Genomic DNA, 14,564 nt, shown 5'->3' with positions numbered 1-14,564 from the left:
GATCCGGGTTCGCGACGATGCTGCCAGGGCCGGCTCTATGGATTTGGACAATAGGAAAGCAAGGGCCCTTTAGGCCAAATTTTTTTCCCACTTCTAACATAAGAAATCATATACTAGATAAATGGGAGAATATATATAGTTCATAAAACACAATGTCTATGCAATAGAAGTAACTAAAAGAAAAATAAAATAACTATTATGATTACCTCAAATAAGAAAATGGCTCCGTTCGCCTCGCTGAAAAAAACAAATCGAAACACTGTTCCGGTTGATTTGTTGTGAGAGAAAAACGGTGTTCCGGCTGAAAAAAAAACAAGCTGAAAAAGACGGTTTATAAGATAAGCGAACAAGGCCAATAATGCTTTAGGGCTTGCTGAAAAAATGTACGGGCATTTCTTGATGCAAAATCATTGAGAACAATGTCGAGATCAATGTTGTCCAAGACATCATTCTCAATACAACACATAGCCAATCCATTCAATCTATCTTGTAACATAGTTGACATCAAATAATTTTTTAATAGTTTCAATTTGGAGAAATTTCTTTCAGCTGATGCTACTGTTACAGGAACTGTTAAGAGAATCCGATAGACAATAGACACATTCGGATAGCAATCTGCGTCCGTCAGTCCGTCACAAACTATAGAATCTCGGTTGCTGACATTAAATCATCTGACAAAGTCATTTGCAGCACTTGTAATTAAGAGAGAAAATCATTTAACTCAACATCAGACTTGTTTTCGTGAGAAAAAGTTTTGACAAAATTAGTGCAACAATTCTGTAGCTATGCATCAACGACGCGACGTTTCAGTGCTCGGACTTCAATACACGCTCCTTTTCCCATGGGCTTAGACGTATGGGCCAAAAGAGTATATACAATATAGTCATACATATATACTAATATACATGAACTTTTTTGGGCCTCTAACGGCTTGGGCCCTTGGCCGTCGCTCCGGCCGCTTAGGCTCAGAGCCAGGTCTGGATGCTGCTGGTGAAGATTCGATCCATGAGGAAGAGGAGCGGTTAACTTTTTTGGCCAGTTTTGGGTCATCCCTCCGCCGGCGGGAGGTGCGCTTTGCTGGGTTTGTAAGGATCTGGCTCAGGCGAGGTCCTTCATCAGGCTTGAAGACTGCTTCCGATGGAAGATTAAACAGAGTTGACACCAAGCCAACCAAAATCAGCTTCTCCCGGGACATTCAGGGCAAGGACGGGAAGGAGGTGTACGCAACGGTCCTCAATCGCGACATGGAGGAGGGAAGGAGATGGGTGTGGCAGCCTGAGCCAAGGCCTCGCCCTCCGTAGCCGCCACACCATCCACGACCTCCGCCACCAAATCCTCAGAGGTACCCTCCACCCCCACAACCCCAGAATCAGGGAGGAAGGGATCAGGCCCTAGGGTCGCTACAGGCAACAACAAAGAGACAGGAGAGAATAGCAGGTCCTCCTTAGCAAAATCAGTGACCGCCAGCCAGTCACCCTCCACAATGTCAAGGTGGGGGACAGTAGGGCGAGGATAAGGCAATCAGCAAGCAGAGGACCTCCCTTTTGTCATTGATCCAAGGTATCACGCGCTGACTTGCTATAATTGTAGGGAACCGGGGCACTTTGTTAGCAACTGTACTCGCCCGAAGATTTGTTTCATTTGTGGGATTGCTGGGCACCATATGAATGCTTGTCCTCACTGGAAGTTGGATCACACTGTTGCTGCTTACCTAGGAAGTGCTAGCCAAGCCAAGGTTTAGGTTTCTACCATGTTGAGGTCCCTAGTGTAGAGTCGACACAGTGGCTGAGAATTTGACTAATTGTGGGGTTGTTAGAGTGAAGACTGTTCAGATATCCTTGATTGAGCTAGAAGGAGAGTTGTCTGAAATTTACTGTAAGCAGTGGTGACGAGATCCTAACATATAGGTATGTTAAGCCTCGGGATCAATGATTCCCGACTGAAGGGACCCCCGACCGACCCCTCCAGGATCGCCCGGGGGCTCGGGGGCTATACCCATCGGGTACGCTCGTGTGCACCCTCCGATGAACAAACCTGACCAAGCCTAGGAATGGTACAACCCCTGCATAGGGCTCGGGGGCTCGCCTGGGCCTCAGGCTCCCTATCGACGACACGCTCAAGCTCAGGCCTTGGCTCCTGCCCGGCTTACAACGCCAGCCAAGGCCCGGGCGCAAGAAGACAAGCCCCGGGGCATCGAGGCTCGAGGGCTCCTAGGCGCCATGCTCCGAGCGTGGCCTTGCCGGCCACTTCCGTGATAGGGTCACGCATGGGGCGTGACACAAGAAGACAAGCTTCCCACGGCCTCCAGGGGTTGGGCGACTCCCGGACCCGCACGTCAGCCCCTGGAGCTGACCTCCTTCGCCACCAAGAACACTCCAGAAGGTCCACCTAGGGGAGGTCGGTCCAAGCCGACACAGCCTGACACGCAGAGTCTCATAACAGAGCAGCCGGACGACGCACAAGGCTTCTTCGGCTCCACGACACCGCCACAGTCCACAAAGCGCCGCTGCAAGACCCTCCTAGACTCCGGCGCATGAAGACCATGGACTCATCTCCCCAAACCGCCATGTACCCGATCTATCTCGTTATATAGGGGATAATGTCGGACCTAGAGGGGAGGATCGAACCCAAGACATTCCATTCCATTCTATCCGCTCCTGCTCAGCACCGAGAGCAGAGCAACCCAGAGAGGGCACCGAAGCTCCTCCACCACATTCCGTCGTCTTCCTCCTCTCCGACGAGGGGAAGACTCCACCGGTGGCGAGACAACATTAGGATTAGCACCGAGCTAACCCCCTACCAAATCTCTCTCTACACTCTATTGTAACCCCCTGATTTTGGGTGCTTTTGAATATAAGGATCATCAGCTGCTGAATGTAGGGCATCGATAAACCGTTGCATCCTCTCTATGATTCTTGTGTTCTTGAGTCCACCCGAGCCACCGGAGACCCGTAATCTAACACTGACTCGAACAACTATGCTTATCGCGGTTCTAACCCTACGACAACTGGTGCGCCAGGTAGGGGGCAGCGTCAAGTGCGATTCAGGCTCTACAATGGCTAGAGCCACCTGCCTTATCGCTGGAGCAAGCGGCACCGCCCCAAACGGCGGTGTCCGCTTCCCCGATGAGTTTTCCGTCATGGCCGGTGCCTTCTCTCTAGGCCAAGTCCTCAACTTTGGGAGCCTAGCCTACATCACCGACTACTATGGCAAGCTTCGTCCACTCCACAAGGCTGCGCCGGTGGGCAACGTGCCCTCAACATTGCCCCCTCTACCAGGACTTCAGGGAGCAGATCTCGAGGTCCTAGCCCAACAGATCTAGCGTGGTTTGGGCCCAAACCCCACCATGTCGGACCGCCGCTAGATGTTTTACATGCTGGCCAACGTCCACCACCCGAACGCTACCGATGAGGTCCTCCCACCGCCTGACCGCTTCTGGTACTACCTCTCAGGCCTGCCCTTTGGGATCCAAAACACGGCGGTGTCCTACTTGATGGAGCTAGAGCACCTCATCAGTTGCGAGGCACCACGTAGCGCCATCCTCTCCGACGTGGCCGGGACCGTCGTCCCCTCGCTGCACACCTTCCTCGGGATCCTTTCGGGGAACGGCCCGGAGTACGACTCCGATGACATCGACTGCTACGCTCCGCCCCATATGTGCTACCACATCAACGGCGAGGTTCTTGCCGAGGAGGCGCCCGAGCTCACATCGCCGGACCAGAGTCCCCGTAGCCACGTGGCCTACCTTTAGGAGAAGGAGGATCGCCTATGAGCTCGACAGGTGGACCTAAAGACCACTAAGGCAGAGCTCGAGCGCCAAAGGCAGGACCTTGCGCAGTAACGAGCCACGTGCCCTCTCGACGACGATGACAGCGCCTGCACGGGGCTCCTAGTGGCCTCTTCTTTTCCTCGTGCGGCGTACAACATGGTGGCCATCGCCTGCCGCCTGGAAGACATCTCCAACATGCTAGACCCAAAGACCAACGAGCGGCTGAATGAGGCAAAGTGGCTCCTCCGCGTCGCTCTCGAGCAGCAGGTCGAGAGTTCGGCTTCCCGGTGCCATGCTGCGTGATCCCTACCGTCCTAGATGATGGCCACTCCCAACGAGGACCGCTCCGACGCTCATGCCCCACAGGTAGGGGGAGCAACGGCGACACCTCCTGCAATAGCTCCAACCGGCCGCGGACCTAGGCGCCAAGCCTCGGTAGGAGCGAAGTCGTGACCTTTCTCCTCGATGTCCCCCCGTGTGCCACCGGATTGGTGACGACCGCGACGTCCATGACACCATCGAGGCCAGGCGCCATGCTCAGGCGTAGTCTCGTATTCCTGAGCGATAGGGCAGGGGCACCTCCACAACTACACCTGCCCAGGTAACTCATGGGACCTCCACAACTACAGGCAGAGGGCTGACAAGACCCTCCGGGAATACATCCAATGCTTCTCCAAGAAGCACAACGAGCTCCGTAGCATCACTGATGCTGACATGATCAATGCCATCATCTGTGGCACGATCTGCGAGGCGCTTAGCCGTGAGACCCCGCGTATGACGCCGGAACTCCTAGACATCGCCACCCAGTACGCCACTAACAAGGAGGCTATCTAGGCCAACTTCAGTGGCAAGCCCAAGGCCACTGGCCACCTTAGTGGTGGAGATGGCGACGATGACCCCGCTTCGTCCCAGCGACGCTGTGACAGGAGGAATAAGGATGAGAAGCGCCACAGGGAGGAGATGGTGGCTGTGGCCGAGCAGGCCACCAGGCCTTAGCCCCGCGGGCAGGGCGCACACCCAGAACACTTCGAGAAGGCGCTTGAGGCCCCTTGCCTGTTCCACGGGGGGCAAGCAAAGCACCTCCTCAAGGATTGCGCTACCATGAGAGGCTATATCTGTGGCACCTGTTGGCGGTCCTTAACTCAAATTTTTAACCACCAACATTTATATAAAATCCATCCAAACAAACACCAAACTTAGTAAATAGGGTCTTGCACTAACATATTCCATAAGTTTTGGTGAGTTGATCATTTTCAGGACACAAGTACAAATACATGGGAGAACACACCAAAAGGCGCTTTCGAACGCTGATTTGCACAAAGGAATAAATAGAAACTCCAGCAACTCAAGTCATCCTGACAAAATACCAACCAAGGAGCAGCCTAGGACCAGTCGATAGCCCATTGCATGAAGGTGGTGGTGAGGGGGCCAGGTCAGGGGGCGGCCGAACCCTAGGGTCAGCTGACCCCCTGCCAGCTCCTCTCTACCGCCCCTTCGAATGGCAGTGGCATGGAGGCATGTAGAGGCGGCGGAGATAGCTTCGCTCCAAGAATAGCCTCTAGCATAGCCTCAAGGCTTGTATAAATAGAGAGGCAACCCCCCTCTCACACACACAACACACAAGAGAAGAGCACCAAAGAGAAAGAGAAGAGCAACACCACTCCATGGGCTTAGGCCCTAGCTAGCTCTAGAAAAGTAGTAGGAAGAGATGTGAGGGAGAGTTCAAGGAAGAGCCAGGCTTTGTCGGTGTCTCCCCACCTTGTACCTCAATAGATACATGTGCCTCAACGGTTTTTCCCACTAAGTGAGTATTTGTGATTCTTTGTGGTATAAAGTCTTTTGACTAGTTAAGCTTTCCTATTATTTCTTTGCGGGTTCACCGTAGAGGGCCCTAATAAAGACGGCTAACCCTGATCAACACTAGAGTAGTAGTCGATAGCGTAGACGTGGTGTCTATGCTAGAGGCTACCTTCGTTGCCTCATACTCCGTAGTTGAGGGGTAGGCGACATATGGTGACAGCCCTGTCCATCCCTCGTAATCACCCACGTCTGGGTATGACGTAGAGCTATAGGCTAGCATTGCTTGGCAGACCAGGTGATAACCAGTGCCTGAAGTAAAGCAAGTAGAAGTAGAGTTTATCTATCCTTAGATCTTAAGCCATAGGAATCCATCTCTACCCTCATTAGCTATCATTGTGTTGTCCTTGGACGAATTAGCTAGAAGAAATACCTTCGTTCCCTATGGAAAATACGATACCCTGAATACTTTTGGGTGAAAGCAACTACGGTAATTTCGTACGCTTGTGGATTAAACTCTGTAGACGTTAATAAATACTGACAAGCTTTCTGGCACCATTGCCAAGGAACGGTTGCCGTATCTCCTTCGAACCTAGTTCATCCTCGTATTTGTATCATTTTTTATATAAAAACACAAAAATATTTTCTCCATAAAAACCACTCCAATCCAATACCGGTCCACTTCAAAGGGGGAGTTCCATGAGCCATGTTCTAAACCAAATATTTCATCTGGCTGTGAACTTCACCCTAGTTTTATAGCTATAGTTCGGGCACAACCCTTCTCAGGGTATGATAATGAAAACCCTTGCCATCACCTGCTAGAGTTTGAGGAGATGTGTTCATGCCTGAGCATTTTAGGCATGACACAAGAAACTTTAAGGTGGAAATTGTTTTCCTTTTCTCTCATAGAGAAGGCGAAGCAATGGTACACACTTGTCATAGAAAGTACTAATGGGAACTGGGATAAACTTAAAGACAAGTTTTACCTTGCATTCTTCCCTATGTCTCGTATCGGCTCTCTACCAAGGGCAATCCTTGACTTTGAACAGCATGAGAAGGAGTCTATAGGAGTAGGCTGTGCTAGGTTTTCAGCGTTAATACACACTGGCCTAGAGTTGTCTTTACCCGGCAGCTTATTGTTGCGACTCTTTTGTTTGGGTATTGACATAAATGCTGACCTATGCATAGACGCGACTGCCAGAGGCCGGTTTACACGCAAACCCATGACAAAACAAGTGAAATACCTTGAAAACTTCTTAGAAAGCTACACTCCCCCATCATGAGAACTAGAATCCTCCAGGCAAAAGTCATGTCGAGTGTTGAGGAGCCATCATTAGTCGAATCCAAACCTATACCATCCTTAGATTCAACTCGTGAGCCCTCACCCGAACCACAAACACTAAAGGAAAGATTAATTCATCCATTGGAGTTTTCGATCGAATTCGGGGATTATGGCAATACCTTGAAATACCTTAGGCACGAAAAGCTTACATTTCCTTCTGAGAAAGATTCCCCCATGGTAAAACCATTAAAGTAATGGTTAATGGAAGTAAAACGTTCTTCTGAAGCAATTCAGATTCTTTAACCTTCCACGACCATGCTTCATTCGTTAAGGGGAACTATTGTTGAAGCCCTCTACAATCCTAGAGTCAGGACCAACATTATGTCAGAATTTCTGGCGAAAAATCTTTTGGGCAACATGTCACTAATCTCAACCAACAAACTTTTCAAAAGTCCCTCAGGACTCATTTTCAAGTGTTGTGGGACCGTTAGGGACGTGCCAATTGAAACTAACGAAACTGAGGTTCACTTAGATTTCCATATCTTTGCTATCCTTGACTTTGAACTTTTTATAGGCTACCCCTTTAAAAAACTTTTCCAATAGAAACTTTCCTATAGGAGCCTTGGTGAAAAGTTAGGAAGAACTGCTTCTGCCACTCACTCAGATATCCCAATGGCAGAGCATCATCCTAACAATGGCCCGTTCGAGGAGACAAAATTCATATCTCTGTTCATTTTACCTGAGCTCTCTTGTGAAACGGAATGTCCATCAACACCCTCAATTGAACCAAAACCCTGTCCCTCTGGCCATCCAAATGTTGTTCTTGACAATGGTCGAGATCCAACGTTGACCCTACACAATATATCTCTTGAGAACAAAAATTCTTGTGCCATGGACATCTATTTAGTCCCACATACTGCTATGAGGATCACAACCACCTCTTGATTCTTGTTTTCAAACTTTTTAGGAGGATGGTTGTTGATGCCTATGTTTATCATAAATATTACAAATATCGTGTATGCACTATGGTACTAACCTTGCAGCTTGAACGAAATTGTTAAATGTTTGGTGGTGAAGTTGGGAACTAAACCACCACTGATAGCTGCAGGATGAAGTTCCTAAGGTCAAGCTTATGACCATAAACTAAGCATTGCCGAGAGATACCTTGGATTATCATAAAGAAAAAATTATCTATATATTATCATAAAAAATATCTTTCTTATAAAAGCAAGAACATGTTATCCAGTTAGTATGCACCTTTGGGTATTCTTGGTCGCTAACCATTTCAGGTTGGGATTAAGAAGAACAAGGGCCATATGATGCTAAAAACATGGGAGCTGCATCGACATCGACTACATACCTTAATGATATTTAGTGATGGAACACACTCGAAAGGAGACCCCCAACATTACACACTTGACTTTCACGAAGTCCAAGTGTGGGGGAGGATGGTGAAAATCTCACCACAAGTTCCATACACAAAGGCCATCTTGGTTAAAAATGATAAAAAATGATGATAGCTCTATCTTGCTAAAAAAAGATATATATATATATAAGAAAGAAGAAAGTTAAATATATATATATATGATAAAAAAGAAAAAAGAAAAAAAAAGAAGAAGAAGCGAGTGAAGGAGCCTGAAGACGAGTGCTCCTCATCTAGACCTTTGCCATCATTATGGCTCATGGTCCATATACACTAGTTGTGTGTGTAGCCTAGCCTTGGTGCCAACCTGAGATGGACCATATACAAGCCATCACCGCAACAACCTCAAGCTTCCATCCATATGCTGCCGGTAAGTAAAACTAGGGTATGTAAAGGCAAAGGTAATGTTCACCAACTCTTTTTACTCACATTATTTGTCTCCATAAAGATAGCTTGCTCATACAAGTTCATACCCCCTGTTTATGTTGTATGCTCTGGCGTTTTGGATGTTCATACGTAGCACATCTATAGGCTTTTTAAATTAAGCATGGTGCTTAGGTTAAAATAGTCTTCTTTAATCAAAATTTGACATGGTGTTGAAGTTTGATTAATGAACTTTGGAGTATTACTTTCATAAACAAAGGAGGTAACTCATGATGGAGGTGAATCAAGGCTATATTTATTTCTATAATTTTACCTTAGCCTTGTTTTGAGTTTTGTTAAAAGATAAAAAGTTGGGTGAACAAATAAAATAAAGTAAAATAAAAATAAATAATAATAATTTAGGCTCCTCGGTGTTTTAGCTGGAAGAGCCCTTGTTTGTTCTAATTTTGTCTTTCTGTTTGAATAAAATAGGTACACGAATAAGTGTGAGGGAGATATCTCAAGCATAGCGAACGCACATTCGAGATCTCCCACCAACACGTTGCACAACCTTAGATGATCATCATGCAAAGGATAGGACATATAGCTTCAGAGAGGATTGGTCCTAGACACTCTCAATCACCTTAGCCTAGACACTCTCAATCACCCGACCCATGGTAGGTCCCGATGAAAGGTCCTAATGTCTAGAAGGGGGTGAATAGCCTATTAAAACTTTCTACAACAACACTTAACAAATCAGTTAGACAATTAAGAGGTGAAGCAAGTGTTGCGCTAGCCTATTAAAAATGCAAGCCACCTACCACAATTCTAGTTTCTATAGTTTCTAACCACACAGTGGCTATGTCACTATACTAAGTTAGTGTGCTCTCAAAGGCTAACTAAAGAGCCACACTAACCAAACTAACAAGTCTCACAACTAGCTATACTAAAGAGCTTGATAACTAGTTTGCTCTAATGTAAAGAGAGTGAGCAAGATGGTTATACCGCCGAGTCGATGAGTAAACCAATCAATCACAAGAATGAATACCAATGAAGACCAATCACCTTGGGATCAAGTGATGACACAATGATTTTTTACCGAGGTTCACTTGCTTCCCGGCAGGCTAGTCCTCGTTGTGGCGATTCACTCACTTGGAGGTTCACGCAATAATTGGCATCACACGCCAAACCCTCAATAGGGTGCCACACAACCAACACAAGATGAGGATCACACAAGCCACAAGCAATTCACTAGAGTACCTTTTGGCTCTCCGTCAGGAAAAGGTCAAGAATCCCTCACAATCACCACGATCGGAGCCAGAGACAATCACCAACCTCCGCTCGACGATCCTCGCTGCTCCAAGCCATCTAGGTGGCGGCAACCACCAAGAGTAACAAGCGAATCCCGTAGCAAAACACGAATACCAAGTGCCTCTAGATGCAAACACTCAAGCAATACACTTGGATTCACTTCCGATCTCACAAAGATGTTGAATCTATGATGGAGATAAGTGGGAGGACTTTGGCTAAGCTCACAAGGTTGCTATGTCAATGCAAATGGCCAAGAGAGTAAGCTAGAGCCAGCCATGGGGCTTAAATAGAAGCCCCCATGAAATAGAGCCATTGTACCCCTTCACTAGGCACAACTCGGGGTGACCGGACGCTTCGGTCAGATCGACTGGACGTAGGACCCCAGCATCCGGTCAATGGATGGCTACCACATCATCCCTTTCTTCAAATACCAAGCGCCCGATCCCAACGGTCAAGTGATGATCGGACGCACTGCTCGAAGTGACCGGATGCTGGACCTCAGCGTCCGGTCGTTTCCAGTAAGCATCCAGAAACGAAAAATCACGACCGGACACATCCGGTCACTCAGCGTCTCCTCTGTGCGCTGCCTCATCAGCAGGACCGGACGCACCCCGTTAGCGTCCGGTCACTAAGTGACCCAGCGTCCGGTCGAAGACCGACGCCAGCGTCTTCACACTACCACTAACCGGACGCGCCGGTCCTATCGAGACCAGCGTCCGGTCACTTACAGTGACCTCCATCTTTTCTATATAGGGTGCCGGTGGCATCGGTTAAGTTCCTAACCCTTGCTCAAATGTGCCAACCACCAAGTGTATCACCTTGTGCACATGTGTTAGCATATTTTCACAAATATTTTCAAGGGTGTTAGCACTCCACTAGATCCTAAATGCATATGCAATGAGTTAGAGCATCTAGTGGCACTTTGATAACTGCATTTCAATACGAGTTTCACCCCTCTTAATAGTACGGCTATCGATCCTAAATGTGATCACACTCACTAAGTGTCTTGATCACCGAAACAAAATAGCTCCTACCATTTATACCTTTGCCTTGAGCCTTTTGTTTTTCTTTTTCTTCTTTTCAAGTCCAAGCACTTGATCATCGCCATGGCATCACCATCATCATGTCATGATCTTCATTTGCTTCACCACTTGGAATATGCTACCTATCTCATGATCACTTTGATAAACTAGGTTAGCACTTAGGGTTTCATCAATTCACCAAAACCAAACTAGAGCTTTCACCCGACTAGAAGGAAGGGTGCCCCCAGGCCTAAAGTCAGTAACTCCCAGATGAGTTCACTGAACCCTCATTCGGGTCATAGACCTATGCGACATAGGAGTAGAGAAGGGGTCAGCACCACTACCACTTGGCCCCGATAGCCAAGCACCCCTATCACACTAAGGGAAATGGCCCCACGTAGGGCAACACACTCCTGCCAGTAGAAGCCGCCCCCACTATGGCTAGTTCGGTCACTAGGAGATCAAATTCAGCCCTTCGTCATCATCACAAATCAGGCCAAGTGAGGCCACAAAGGGCTCGGGGGCTCTTGACGAGATCCTAACATATTGGTATGTTAAGCCTCGGGATCAATGGTTCCCAACTGAAGGGACCCCCCGACCGACCCCTCTAGGATCGCTCGAGGGCTCAGGGGCTATACCCATCGGGTACGCTCACGCGCACCCTCCGATGAAGAAACCTGACTGAGCTTGGGCACAGCGTAGCCCCTACACTGGGCACAAGGGCTTGCCTAGGTCTCAGACTCATGATCGATGACATGCTCGAGCTTAGGCCTTGGTTCCTGCCCAGCTTGCAATGCCAGCCAAGGCCTGGGCGCAAGAAGACAAGCCCCAAGCCATTGAGGCTCAGGGGCTCCCAAGCATCGTGCTCCGAGCGTGGCCTTGCCGGCCACTTCCATGATAGGGTCACGCACGGGGTGTGATATAAGAATACAAGCTTTCCATGACCTCTAGGGGCTAGGCGGCTCCTGGGCCCGCACATCAGCCCCTGGAGCCAACCTCCTTCGCCACTAAGAATACTCTAGAAGGTCTACCCAGGGGAGGTCGGTCCAAGCTGACACAGCCTAACACGTAGAGTCTCAGAACAGAGCAGCCAGACGACGCCTAAAGCTTCTTCGGCTCCACGACACCACCACGGTCCATAGAGTGCCGCTGCAAGACTCTCCTAGACTCCGGTGCATGTAGACCATAGACTCATCTCTCCAAACCGCCATGTACCTGACCTATCTTGTTATATAAGGGATAAGGTCAGACCTAGAGGGGAGGATCAAACCCAAGACATTCCATTTCATTCCATCTGCTCCTGCTCAGCACCAAGAGCAGAGCAACCCAGAGAGGGCACCGAGAGCTCCTCCACCACATCCTATCGTCTTCCTTCTCTTTGACGAGGGAAAGACTCCACTAGTGGTGAGGCAACCTTAGGATTAGCACTGAGCTAACCCCCTACCAAATCTCTCTCTACATTATGTTGTAATCCCCCAATTTTGGATGCTTTTGAGTATAAGGATCATTAGCTGCTGGACGTCGGGCATCGATTGGCCTAAACCAGGATAAACCGTTGCGTCCTCTTTGTGATTCTTATGTTCTTGAGTCCACCCGAGCCACTAGAGACCCATGCTCTAACACCAACTCGAACAACTATGCTTGTCGTGGTTCTGATCTAGAGACAAGTGGCCTTGGCAGATTAGAGAACTAGAGGTGGGCAAATTCTTGGTGAGATTTCCACCACACAAGAAAGTGGTTGACATCCAAAACTATCGTTCATTTAATATGAGGAAATAGGGAGTACAGGTGGAAGTGCTTGAATGGGTTGGGGACATTGAAGCATGTGATGAACTACAGGAGGCTTGGGTGTAGATGAGAGGTATCCCACCAAAATGGTGTCATTGAAAGTATTTGCTCTATAGTTTCTAGTTTTGGATTAGTTACATAAGTTGATTGGTCTACCTTGTTCAAGACTTTCTATGAAGTGGTGAGGGTTAACGTGGCCTACAAGGACATCAGTAAGATACGTCATGAGATACTTTTCAAGATGAACAAGAAATTGTTCCTGGTTGAAAGGTCCTAATGGCTAGAGGGGGTGAATAGCTTGTAAAAATTCTACAATAACACTAAGCCAAGTGGTTAGACAAATATGAGGCAAACAAAGCATGTTTTGTGCTAGCCCACTAAACATGCAAGCCACCTACCACAATTCTATTTGCTATAGTCTCTAAGCACACAAAGGCTAGGTCACTACCACTAAGTTAGTGAGCTCTCAAAGACTAACTAAAGAGCCTCACTAACCAAACTACACAAGCAAGAAAGCTAGCTCTCAAAACTAATTACACTAAAGAGCTTAGCTACACTAGGTGTTGGGGACCTAATACCGGGGTACCTGATGAGGTGGGACTAATAAACATCGAACGTTGATGCTTCCAGTCAGACAAGAACACTACTACTCTTCTTGCCCGAATGACGGAAGATTGGTTCTGCCTCGCCCGACGGCTAAGGACTGGCTTCACCTCACTCGATGTTCGAGGGTGGGCTCCACCTCGCCCGACCCCCAAGGGCTGGCCTCCGCCTCGCCCGACGGCTAAGGGCTGGCTTCGCCTTGCCCGACATCCGAGGGCTGGCTCCACCTCGCCCGACGTCTGAGGGTAGGCTCCACCTCGCCCGACCCTCGAGGGCTGGCCTCCGCCTCACCCAATGTTCGAGGGTGGGCTCCGCCTCGCCCGACGTCTAAGGGTGGGCTCCACCTCGCCCGACGTCCGAGGGCGGGCTTCGCCTCGCCCAACGATTGTACCCTGCTCCTTCATGATGACAAGCATAGGGTATGATAGGACATTCGAGTCAAACGCAGTACCGAGGACTATGCCCTACATGCCTGGAGGAAGGTACCGTCAGGATACGATGGGACAGGCGCTTTAAGCCCTTTCTAATGTAATAGTGCCCAAATAGTATTGTAGGCACTGACTTTTATCCCACAGTGTAGTAGGCGCCGCCTTCAGTCCTCGGGCGCAGATACTAACACAGGCATACGACAGCCACTATGGTCCAAGATAGAAATCACATCATCTACAGTGATGGACGTATGGTCACTTCCCCTATTACTCTTCGAGGGGTCACAGCTCGGCTCTCCGACACGCCGCATCGTCCGCCAGCGTAGGATGGGACGCACCCACTTGCTAAATGAGGCCAGGGCATGGCCTACGAGGATCAGCGAACACGCCACCTCTGACATGGCCTGCCGTGTTAAGTAGGGTAGGCATAGGGAAAAAGGAAGACCTGGCTCCCTCAAAGGACCTTCTATACCTTTGGCATTTTCCACTTTCTCCCATCTGTAACCCCTGCTCCCCCCTTGGTCTATAAAAGGGAGGGCAGGGCCCCCCACTAAAGGAAACGACTCTTGACAGATCAGTTCAACACACACACAACACATCACGCACACAGCCAAGCAGTGACCAAGCTCTTGGCGTCCTTCCGACCATTCCATTAGAGACTTGGGACCTTTCCCTCTCTCGATCGTTTGTACCCCCTACTACAAACCTTTTTCGGTACTAATAACACGAGCAGCAGCAGACTAAACGTAGGGACATTCAGTCCGAACTAGTATAAACC

Source organism: Miscanthus floridulus, chromosome 2 (assembly GCF_019320115.1).
Source record: "Miscanthus floridulus cultivar M001 chromosome 2, ASM1932011v1, whole genome shotgun sequence".
Classification (NCBI taxonomy): Eukaryota; Viridiplantae; Streptophyta; class Magnoliopsida; order Poales; family Poaceae; genus Miscanthus; species Miscanthus floridulus.
The sequence above is the reverse complement of the archived record's forward strand: the minus strand, read 5'-3'. Positions refer to the sequence as shown.